The sequence below is a fragment of the Neomonachus schauinslandi genome, chromosome 9, assembly GCF_002201575.2.
Source record: "Neomonachus schauinslandi chromosome 9, ASM220157v2, whole genome shotgun sequence".
Lineage (NCBI taxonomy): Eukaryota > Metazoa > Chordata > Mammalia > Carnivora > Phocidae > Neomonachus > Neomonachus schauinslandi.
Genome location: NC_058411.1, coordinates 86,139,988 through 86,151,534, shown reverse-complemented (window position 1 = coordinate 86,151,534; position 11,547 = coordinate 86,139,988). Strand labels below are relative to the sequence as shown.

Here is an 11,547-nt window from a genome sequence, read left to right as displayed (position 1 = left end):
AAGACATGAACAGACATTTTTCCAAAGAAGACATCCAAATGGCCAACAGACACATGAAAAAGTGCTCAACATTGCTCGGCATCAGGGAAATCCAAATCAAAACCTCAATGAGATACCACCTCACACCAGTCAGAATGGCTAAAATTAACAAGTCAGGAAACGACAGATGTTGGCAGGGATGCGGAGAAAGGGGAACCCTCCTACACTGTTGGTGAGAATGCCAGCTGGCGCAGCCACTCTGGAAAACAGTGTGGAGGTTCCTCAAAAAGCTGAAAATAGAGCTAGCCTACGACCCAGCAACTGCACTACTGTATTTACCTCAAAGATACAAATGTAGGGATCCAAAGGGGTATGTGCACCCCAGTGTTTATAGCAGCAATGTCCACAATAGCCAAACTATGGAAAGAGCCAAGATGTCCATCGACAGATGAATGGATAAAGTGGTATACATACATACACACACACACACACACACACACACACACACACACACACACTGGAGTATTATGCAGCCATAAAAAATGAAATCTTGCCATTTGCAACGACGTGGATGGAACTGGAGGGTATTATGCTAAGCAAAATAAGTCAATCAGAGAAAGACATGTATCATATGATGTCACTGATATGAGGAATTCTTAATCTCCAGAAACAAACTGAGGGTTGCTAGAGTGGTGGGGGCAGGGGGGAGGGATGGGGTGGCTGGGTGATAGACACTGGGGAGGGTGTGTGCTGTGGTGAGCACTGTGAATTGTGTAAGACTGTTGAATCACAGACCTGTACCTCTGAAACAAATAATACATTACATGTTAAAAAAAAAAAAAGATAGTAGGAAGGGAAAAATGAAGGGGGGCGATCGGAGGGGGAGACGAACCATGAGAGACTGTGGACTCTGAGAAACAAACTGAGGGTTCTAGAGGGGAGGGGGTGGGGAGATGGGTTAGCCTGGTGATGGGTATTAAAGAGGGCACATTATTGAATGGAGCACTGGGTGTTATATGCAAACAATGAATCATGGAACGCTACATCAAAAAAAATTAATTAAAAAAAAAAAATAAAGGGTCCAGTGTTATACTTACTACCAAGTGACTGGTTGATCCCTCAACGGATGACACTAGATCAGGGGCTTAGCACCAGTCTTCATTGCCGGCAGACTGGGCATTCCGTGGCAGCAGAAGGTAGATTAGTCTTGGCAGGTGGGAGCCCATGCTATGGGGACCACATAGCCTGCATCCCTGCCACCATGGCTACTTCTTCAAGTGCCCAGGCACATGGGTAGCCACTGACAGAAGCTAACACTAGTCAAGTCATTCTGTGTAGTCGGTTATTAAGAAACAACCTTCTGTGCTTGACACTCTGGTGGATGCTAACATGTTAAATAAAGCCCTTCACATTTCATGCCAACACCCACCAACCTCTCCTCCAGACCACTTTTCTCTGATCTTCTAATCTTTCTCATTCCAGGCCCACCAAAAACCAACCAAGTCACCTTCACTGTTCATGGATTAGGGCCTGGGTATCCCTTCAGTTAAGCCATCTAGAGCATCAGAGGTACTAAACAAGGGTGAGGGTTTTCTAGAAAGGGATTGGAAGAGGGAGATGATGAGTATCAGTTGTGTTGTCAAGATCAGCCACAGCAAGGAGCTACAGCATATCCCCCCGATTTTCTTTTTGTAAGTTTCTCCAGGAAAAAAAACTAATCAGGATCCTAGAGGACATCTTCACAGGTGGTATGAACTTACTATATAGAACAAGTGGATCCAAGTGACATGAAAAATGGATCCTCATGGATCAAGACCAAGGCACTCATTTCCCCAGCCACTGGAAATAGGTCTCCAGCTATAGGCTCACAGTTGTGTTCTGCATGGGGAATCGCCCTCAGATAAAAGAATCTGCTTTGACCAAGCTTATGCTCCCTCCCCAGCTGATCCATATGGAGGTAGAAAGCTCTAGTCTCTTTGCCAGTTTGGTACTTCTCTGAAAGGCCATCCCAGCTGCAGAGCTCTTTTTGTTAATGATTGAAAATTGCAATCATATCACCGTTAAACTTCTCCCTCTGAAAATTCTGCTTTTCGCACTTCTTAACAGGTGCCAGAGCATTCCCCAGTAAATCTTCTGTACACAAATGTCAGAGTCAGAGTCTGTGTCTTCACAGCTCTCTACACATGACAGTCCTAGGCTATCCAACAAAGGCCTCTCCTGAGATTGTCTCCTTCTCATCTGTAACTTGTTTCTTTTCTTGACAAACAAAATGGCAGATTTCTGGAAGCCAAAGCTACACGCCCCAGAGGAGTTACAGATTTGTAAACTGTACCCATACCCACTCCTGCTAGGGCAAAGGAAGTATTTGTATTGTCCAGTATTGGTGTTGTTCCAAAGGGTCCCAGAGAGCCTCTGGCTATTTCAAGAAAGATAGCATTCTACCTCAGCAATAACAATGAAAAAATCTTAGATATGTCCAAGCAGTTGGCCACTGGCCAGAAGAAACAGATCTCAAACATCAAGAATATAACCAAGCTGGTTCAGGTACTAAGGAGCTTCATAATGGCAGCATCCTAGAGGTCAGCAAAGTGGTCCAATGGAACAATTACGAATAGAGACTGGCCACAGTGTATGTGAAAAGCCAAAAGTCACTGATGTATATGAAGGTGTACTGGCTGGTCTAAATGGCTTCATGCCAAAGAGAAAAAAATGGAAATTTCCTTGGAACAAATTCAATGACAAAAATGAACAGATTTTCTATCAGTTGTTGGATTGATTTCTGACTCATCTTTCCTAGATGCTAACAGGAGTGTCTATCCCCTTCACATTACCAAGCTCACAATGGAAATATCAGACTGTGGGAAGTAAACCTGGAAAGAAGAAATTTTACTTTATTCTTTTTAATTCGTTCCCTTTCCACACATTGAAAAAATGATAGTAATCTTCCTTTTCACTTTGCTATGAGACAGATAAATATTTTCTGGTAATTATAACTTCCAAGGCATGTCCCCTGACATTCTCTTATGGAATAAATGTCCACAAGGGCAGACTAGAGGCAGGGGGATAAATCTAAGTTCCAGCCTCTGGAGAGTCAGGCTTGTGGCTGTTTCAGGAACAGTGATATTATCAACTAGTGCATCTCTATGTATATATACACATTTTATGTATCCATAATTTCCATACAGTGTACAGATCAATGATGTTTACATCTACGTACTCTCATGTAGCTATCACCCAGATCAAAGTAGAGAACATTCCCGTCAACCCAGAAAGTTCCCTCATGCCTCTTTCCAGTCAACACACAACTCCCATCCACTGAAGGTAACAACTTTTACTCGCCCCACCCCCCGCCCCAGCCCAGATGAAATATCAATGCCTCTTTTAAAGAAAAATTCAAGTCCCAAGAAATTGTTCCTAAGATGTGAGTCTCCTTACCATGGTTGAGGAGGGAAAAGATAGGGCTGGAGAATAAAGACTTAGTATCTTCCTAGGAAAGGGGATCTAAGGAAAGTTGCATTCCTTCTGTGTCTACAGCAGCAAGAAACACAACCCAAATTCAATTCTTCAATGATACCATTACACTAAATTTTTAAATTATCTTGCTATATTATATCTCATTTCTGCCTCACATGGACAAGAGAAATATATCCACAGAGATGAACAGTGGATCAGGAAAATCTAAAAGAGAAATCTGAGCTTCCCAAAAGAACTAAATATGTCAGTAACAGCCAAACTCTGTGGGCTAGTTGAGGACTCAAACACCACCATGTAAACTAAATTAAATTGCCCCAACTTTAAGCTTATTTTCTGAGTAATTAAGGAGTTACTGGTGTAACGGCAGAAAAAAAGAAAGCTTAACCTTTAAAAACACAGGCCGTAGGTTACAAAATGTAACAAATTAGAGTGTGAACATGTAACTAATCAGTCCCCAGTGTATTGGGGAAGGAGGGAGAGCAGGGAAAGGAGGAGGAAGTGGGATACATTATTTCTCATTTTCTCCCCTCAGAGATACAAGACACCCCTCATCCCATCTCCTAATAGAGATGTGCCCTGGTATATCACTGGAAATCCAATGCTTCTCTGTGTTTCTTGCTCTGGAACTCTGTCCAAATCATTCTCCTTCAAACCTCAGAGGCAGCCGACTAGGGAGAATATTGTTTTCTACCCGAATGGAAAAGATAAACACCTTGATAAGAAGTTTCCCCATGTTTTTCCTTTCTGTTTCCAAACTAAGGAATTCTCTTCAGTTAACTTGCTTTTCAGCCCAGGCTTCAGTTGTTTGCCTTTTCTATCCTTCTTCTAGACTTTGGAATATTTTTCTCAGGGAGAATGGGAATTATTATAGTTGCCTTATACATTCCATCTTCTTTTTGTTGTAAGCTAGGTCCTCCAAGAAGCAAACTCTGATGGAGTGTAGTATTCAGTATGTTTATTAGGGAGTGACCGTGGGATCAACACAGGTAAACACAGGTAGAAGGTAGGGCAAGGAAGCTGGATTGGGCAGAAGTCGAGCTACAACACAAGCTCAACAGAGAGCGAGCGAAAAAATTTGTTTTAAGGAAATGACTCACAAAATTGTGGAGGCCTGGTAAATCCGAAATCTGCAGAGCAGGCTGGCAGGACGGAGCCCCAGAGAGGAGTCTTGGTTCGACTCCAGAGACAGTTTGCTGGCAAAATGATCTCTGCTTCTGAGAAGGTCAGCCTTTTGCTATGTAGGCCTTCAGGTGATTATATTATACCCACCCACATGATGGAGGACAATTAGCTGTACTGAAATCAGTCTTCTGATTTAAATGTTAGTCTCTCTAACAAATACCTCCACAGAAACATCTAGAATAAAGTTTGACCAGCTATCTGGGTATAGTGGTCTAGCCAAGTTGACACATACATTTAACCATCACACCACCCCAAAAAGGCATGATTTGGGGGAAAGATGGCTTTCTACAGCTGAGGCTCCCTGAAGGGACGAACAGCTGAAAACTGTCTGCTGATGGCATTCCCAGCAGCTGGGGCAATGAATCTCCCCAAATTGGACTCTGAAAAGAACCTTTCTGTGTTCACCACACCTGGGAGATTAATTAAATGTATTCAACAATTAAATTTACCGTTAAAAAGTTTATTCAATACTATGCTTCAAAGAAAAGTTTGATAAATACATATTAAGATATAGACATAAAGGACACACAGGTGTGTGTTCAAAAGAAATGATTAAGAGTGTTTAAAACATCTGAAATTATTGCTTACATATGCAGTAAACCAAATGCAGAGTCTATGCTATCTGTACCACACTGAATAGTTACCTTCACTCATACGGTGAGCCTCTCCGCTGCTTGTATCTCTAATCCCTTTCAGAGCCAGATGTAGTGACCTCTCAAGATGTCTGGGGTGAAGAAGGGGGAGACAGCTCAGAGAAACTTATCCTGTGACTTAAGCAATTATTTGATAATATTTCAGGGAATCAACTAGTAAGTATTATTTAAGGATAATGTGTAAGGACTCAGAATAGAAACACAAATCCACACAGAGCTCAGCTGTCATTTCCCTCATTTTGTGTGTCTCTCCAGCTTCTGGTAGGCATTATATGAGACATGAGCGACCATCAACCCAGGAATGGGGGGATAAGGACTGATTAAAGCGAATCACTTAGGATGGCCCACTTGGAATGGGCCTCACCATTTTCTTCATCTAATGGAACTCATTCCTTGGGAGGATTCACCTGTCTTCCAGCCTCAGCTAATACAATTTACGTGGGAGTGATTCCCCTCACCCCTCAGCCATAATAATTGGATCAGGAATGGGCATGTGATGCAGAAAGAAGTAATGAAATATTTACTGAAGTTTCTGGGAAATGGGGAGTGAGAATCAGTGTGGTGAAAGGTGAGATTGTTGTGGTCACCCTGAGGATGAGGTGGGATGACAGAGAAGAGCATCGCTGACAACAACTGACCCTCAGAATAAAAGGCACTTAAAGTTAACCCTACTTCTGGGTTTCTCAGTTCTGTAACTCTGGGAATTTTCTTGTTTGTACTTTTATGAGCTACATCATTCATACAAAAAAAGAACCTAAAATATATGTGAGGTTTAAAAGCAATTATAGGGGGGCGCCTGGGTGGCTCAGACGGTTAAGCCTCTGCCTTCGGCTCAGGTCATGATCCCGGGGTCCTGGGATAGAGCCCCGCATCAGGCTCCCTGCTCCGCGGGAAGCCTGCTTCTCCCCCTCCTTCCTGCTCGAGCTCTCTCTCACTATCTCTGTCTCTCTCAAATAAATAAATAAAATATTTAAAAAAAAAGCAATTATAGGTTCTCCCTAGGCGCCAGGAAAACAGGGCGGGGCTGCCTGGGGGCGGGATGGGGGAGTGGGCCCTGCAGGGGGAGGGCCCTGCGGCGAGGAGCTGGGGCTTGCTGAGGTCACACTCACTTGCAGGGGCCACCCACAGCCTGGAGCAGGACTTGAGCCTCTCTCACAATCAGGACATGGTCATCGTGCATGGGAGGTGCTGCTGCCCAGGGAGGGCCGCAAGACGGGCCTGCAATGGCCACATGGCTCCACAAGCTAGCGGAAGACACCACCACCGGCCCGCAGGCAACCTGGAGCTCCTCCTCACGCGGGCGGTGGGAAGACTTGGCGTCCCCGGGGGAACTGGTCTCAGTGAAGAAATCTTTGGGCCAGAATTGACTACTCTCTCAAGGTCTGGCTGTATATGCCTCCCCTGAAAACAAGAAACTGTTTGAGGAGGAGAAATTGCTGAGACAAGGAGGAAAATTGGAGAAGATCCAGACCAGGGCAAGTGAGAGGACTGTGAAGTTTCTGAGAAGCTGTCACCTGGAGGTGGGGATGAAGAACAACTTCAAATGCTAACTAAACCCTGAAATAGTTGCCCACCATTTCTTCAAAACTAAAATAAGATAAAATCAGAGAGGGAGGCAAAACCTGAGACTCTTAACTCTAGGAAGCAAACTGAGGGTTGTTGGAGGGGTGGGAGGTGGGGGAGATGGAGTGGGTGATGGGCATTAAGGAGGGCACTGGGTGTTATAAGCAACTGATGAGTCAGTAAATTCTCCCCCTGGAAATAATAATACACTATATGTTAACTAAACTGAATTTAAATAAAAAATTTTTTAAAAATCGGTGTTGTGATCGCCCCACATGCATTAAGGTTACCAGAAGAGCCCATTACACAGTGGGCGACAGTGAATGGACTCGATGCTGTGAGGGTACCTATGTCTGTGGTGAACCTGGAGAGCCCCAAAAGCTACAAGTACTGCTTAGCCCAGCAAGCTGCCAAGGGAATGGCCCCCACCAGCTCCGAGACCATCTGAACCTACTCTCCCTCGAAAGCCGAAGGGCAGAATCAGAGGAGCAGTGAGCAAAGATGGGCCACCACCCTGACACCACTCTCAGCTCTGACCAAATAAGGGAATTTTAGAGAGCACATGGGGACATCGGGCTAAACTGCACGTGCCCGTTGAATCCTCCATATCTCCCACCTCCACCCTTGGCTGTTATCATGTGGGGCCTTGTTGGGGCCGTCCTGCTCAAGGAATACCAAGCTATAGATTTGATTAGCTGAATAGTGACAGATGGAAACCGTCTAGATCCTGTTTAGGCTTTTCCTCCACTGGAATGCTTTGGAGCAAATGGAAGACCTGGCCACTGTCTCTAGTACTGGGCGTGCTCTCATACAAACCGAACATTGATGTCTCAAGAGGAAACAAAGAGGCTGTGTTCTTTATATTTAAAATAATAATAATAATAATAATAAAACAATTATAAAGCAAACACCAATGTCACCACCAAGCAAGGCAAGAGAGAATATTTCTAGCACGTCAGAAGGCACCTATATACTTCTCCCACCTCCCAGAGGTAACCCCTTGCCTAACTTTGGTGATAATTATTCCTCCTCTATCCTGTATAGTTTGTTTGCCCTCCAGATACACTCTCCATCTTTCACCTTGCTCTGTGCCCCAAGAGAAATAAATTTATGTATTACATTAGCAGATTGTCTTGTCCTCTGGTTTTCGGTTGAATGTGACCAAAGGGAGGGATTGGAGGAAGATTAGAATATTGGAGAGGAGAAACCAGGGAATTTCTTTGTCACTCAGACTCTAGGGCAGTGGCTGGGCGGCAGCTGTGTCTCCTCTTTGAGGCTCTCACCACGCGTAGCCCTTCCCTTTGTGTCTCCCTGTGCCATCATGGTTCCAGCCTCTACCCAAAGGCCCCAGCTTCTGGGCTCTGGTAATACTCTCTACGTCCCTCCAGCCCAAGGAGTTCCTGCTGGGAATGCTAATCTCCAGTAAGAGCTACCATCCCTCTGTGGTTTCTCAACTCTGACAAGATATACTTGCTCCCAAGTGACGGGTTGATTCCCTAGACAGATGACACTGTATCAGGGGCATAGTCCTGGTCTTTGTTGCTGGCAGGTTGGGCATCTGATGGCAGCAGAAGCTAGATAATAATGTTAGTTTATATTTTGTGCATGATTTCTCTTCCTGAGTACAATTATTTCACATCTTAATAGGTGGTAGCAATATTATTAAGACATTAAAATTTTAATTGGGAACAGGGTCATCTTTTCTGATTCTCTGAAAGAGTTTTAGGTTGGAAGTATTTCTTCTGGAATGGCAGACAGAAGTCACTGGAAAATATAATTTGGGATATTCTCTGGCTTAACTATGGTTCCAGATCCTTTAGTCATTAGATAACTACCCATACTTGCTACTTCTTTTGTATGCTTTGGTAAGTTCATTTTTCTAATAGAAATGTTTCAATTTTTCTAAATTTTCGAAGTTATCAGCATAATGTTGTTCATACTACTTTCACACTAAGCTTTATTTTTTTTTTAAGATTTATTTACTTGCTTATTTTAGAGAGAAAGAGAGCACACACGTACACGAGCTGGGTGAGGGGCTGAGGAAGAGGGAGGGAGAGAATCTCAAGCAGACTCCCTTCGAGCAGGGAGCCCAACACAGGGCTCGATCCCAGGACCCTGAGATCATGACCTGAGCCGAAATCAAGAGTCCAAGGCTTAGCTGACAGAGCCACCCAGGCACCCCATTTCTCACTAACCTTCTAAGAACTGGAAGATCTATAGTGATGTCCCTGTTATTTCTGATAATAGTTATTTATGTTTTCTTTCTTTGGAAAAATCTCTAACAAGATCAGTCATTAAAAAAATAGATTATGGATTTTTAAAAATCTTCTCTATTGTTTGTTTTCTAGTTCTATAATTTCTACCTTTAATTATTATTTCCTTTCCAATTTTTAGATTGATTTTGCTATTTTTATTTTTTTAAACTCTTCTCAAATTTCAAGTGTAGACTGAGTGTTATAAGTGATAAATCACTAAATACTACTACTCCTGAAACCAAAAATAAATAAAATACTTCCAAACCCTGCTGCCTAGCACCCTGTCCCCTCCCCAGCACTCTCCCCCTCCCAAGACCTAACCATACCCACCAACCCTGGCATGGTGCTGGGGGGTAAGGCCTGGAGTGGGGACTTCAGGATGCTGCTGGCCTTTGACCTCACCATTGTTATCCCGGCGGTTAAATATTATTAATATTGCTCCAGCCTCTTCCTCCTCTTCCTCCCTGACTCCCCATAAAAGAGTTCCTCCTCCTGACTTCCTTATTTCTGGGTCCTGTATCTCATTCTCCTGTTCATGTTACATGGAGCCTCCTCTGAGCCCCTCCTTTCCTCTCCTCTCCTGCTCACCTCCAATTGGTTGTCTTCTCTATGGCTTTGACCTCTTCTACTCTCTGCCACTCCTCCCTCATCTCCTCTTTCCCCTATGGCCTCCACTCTGGAACAGACCTCGACTCCTGGCCCAGTTTCCTTGGCCCCTGCTAAATTCGCCCTACCCCCATCCCTTCGTCCTCCACAAACTTGAGGCCAAAGCCTGCCTTCCCTATCTTGCTTCCTCATGGGAATATACCTTTTAACCAAGGTGGTGGCCTTACCCCAGGAAATGCCACCTCAATTAGAAATCTTTATACAGAAAAGGTATTTCATAAATATTTATTAAATTCAGTCAACTGATTAAAACAATTCAAGTGCACAGAATTATATTAATTATAAACCTTAGGTCATGATACACTCTTATCATTTCTATATACTCTATGTCTCACCTTCCCTATATCTTTTTTGTTCTTCTTACCTTCTTTTGAGTTGATTATATTTTATTTCTCCATTTTTTCAACTGCTTTATATTCTTTTCAATTTCTTTTCTTTTAGTGGTGACCTAAAAATTCCAACGTGTATCCTATGTATGTTTAATCTCTACCTTCTCCCTACTTCCTTGAAGACTTCAGCTCCACCTAACTCCTTCTCCACTTCTCTATTATTGTTTGTTATGGACTTTAATTATACATTTTGACCCCATTAGATATTATTGTTTTATACACCCAATACTTACTTAAATGTACCAATATATTTACCACTTTTTTGTTTTGAATTACTTCTTGCACATCAAACCCTCAATGTAAGATCATTCTTCTTCCTTTTGACTTTCAGAACTTTTTAGTCAGGGCCTGCTAGAAATGAAGTATGGATTTTTAACTTAAAAGAGCTATTTCATCTTCAATCTTGAAATTTTTTTTTGAGGTATAGGATTTTATTTTGGTGGATATATTTTCGACTTAATAAGGATCATATTCTATTGAATACTGGCTTCCATTATTATCGTTAAGGAGCTAGCTACCAGTCTACTAACTGCCACTCCTTGGAAGTAATCTTTTTTTATGACCGCTTTCAAGATGGTTTGCCTTCCGTTCTCTGTAGATTCACTGTGTGTCTAGATAGGAGTTTCTTTTTTTCTTTTCCTGATTTGGATTCTTTGGGTTGAGTCTTTGGGATTAGAGTCTGTCTTCAGTTCTAGAAAGCTATCGACTGCTGTCTCTTTAAATATCTCTTCTTTTTCACTCTCTCCTCTCCTTATTGGACTCTAATCAGATGTTAGACCTTTTCACTCTCATCTGCATTTTCCCTCTTTTTGCCTCTGGATAATTTTTTACCTGTCTATCCTCCAATTCACCAATGCTCTATTCACCAGCATTCCATCTGCTATTAAGCCCCATCTACAGAGTTTTTTTTTTAATCAACTTTATTGAAGTATAATTTACCACCCATTGAGTTCTTTTAATTTAGGTTATTGTATTTTTTATTTCCTGAAGTTCTATTTGGTTTATTTACAAAATCTGTCACTTCTTATAGTTTTCTGTACCATCCTAAGACTTTGCAAATTTGTCTTTATTTTAGGGCTTTCTGATCAGTGTCTGATCATTTTATCTTTGGTCTTTCTGCGTCTGTTTCTATTATTTCTCTTGTAGCCATTGCTGCCAGTGCCCTGCCCTTATCTCTAGGAACTTTTGGTGCTCTGCTGACTCCCAGCTGCCACGTCGGCTGTCTATTCTGCACATGACGGCTCTTCTCCTCGGAACCAGGGCAACTCTGCTACCCATGTGTGTGGCTGGCTAGTACTGCAAAGCAATTCACAACATCAACCCCCACACGGGAGCAACCGTCAACGAGTGTTCGCTCAACCAGAATTGGCATAAAGGTGAGTTTCC

The 11,547-nt window shown here is 42.8% G+C and overlaps 1 pseudogene; it reads left to right on the top strand.

The window, feature by feature from the left end:
- The first annotated feature begins 6,519 nt into the window (after window positions 1–6,519).
- LOC110585583 lies at window positions 6,520–7,299 on the top strand (annotated as a pseudogene).
- The last annotated feature ends 4,248 nt before the right edge of the window (window positions 7,300–11,547 follow it).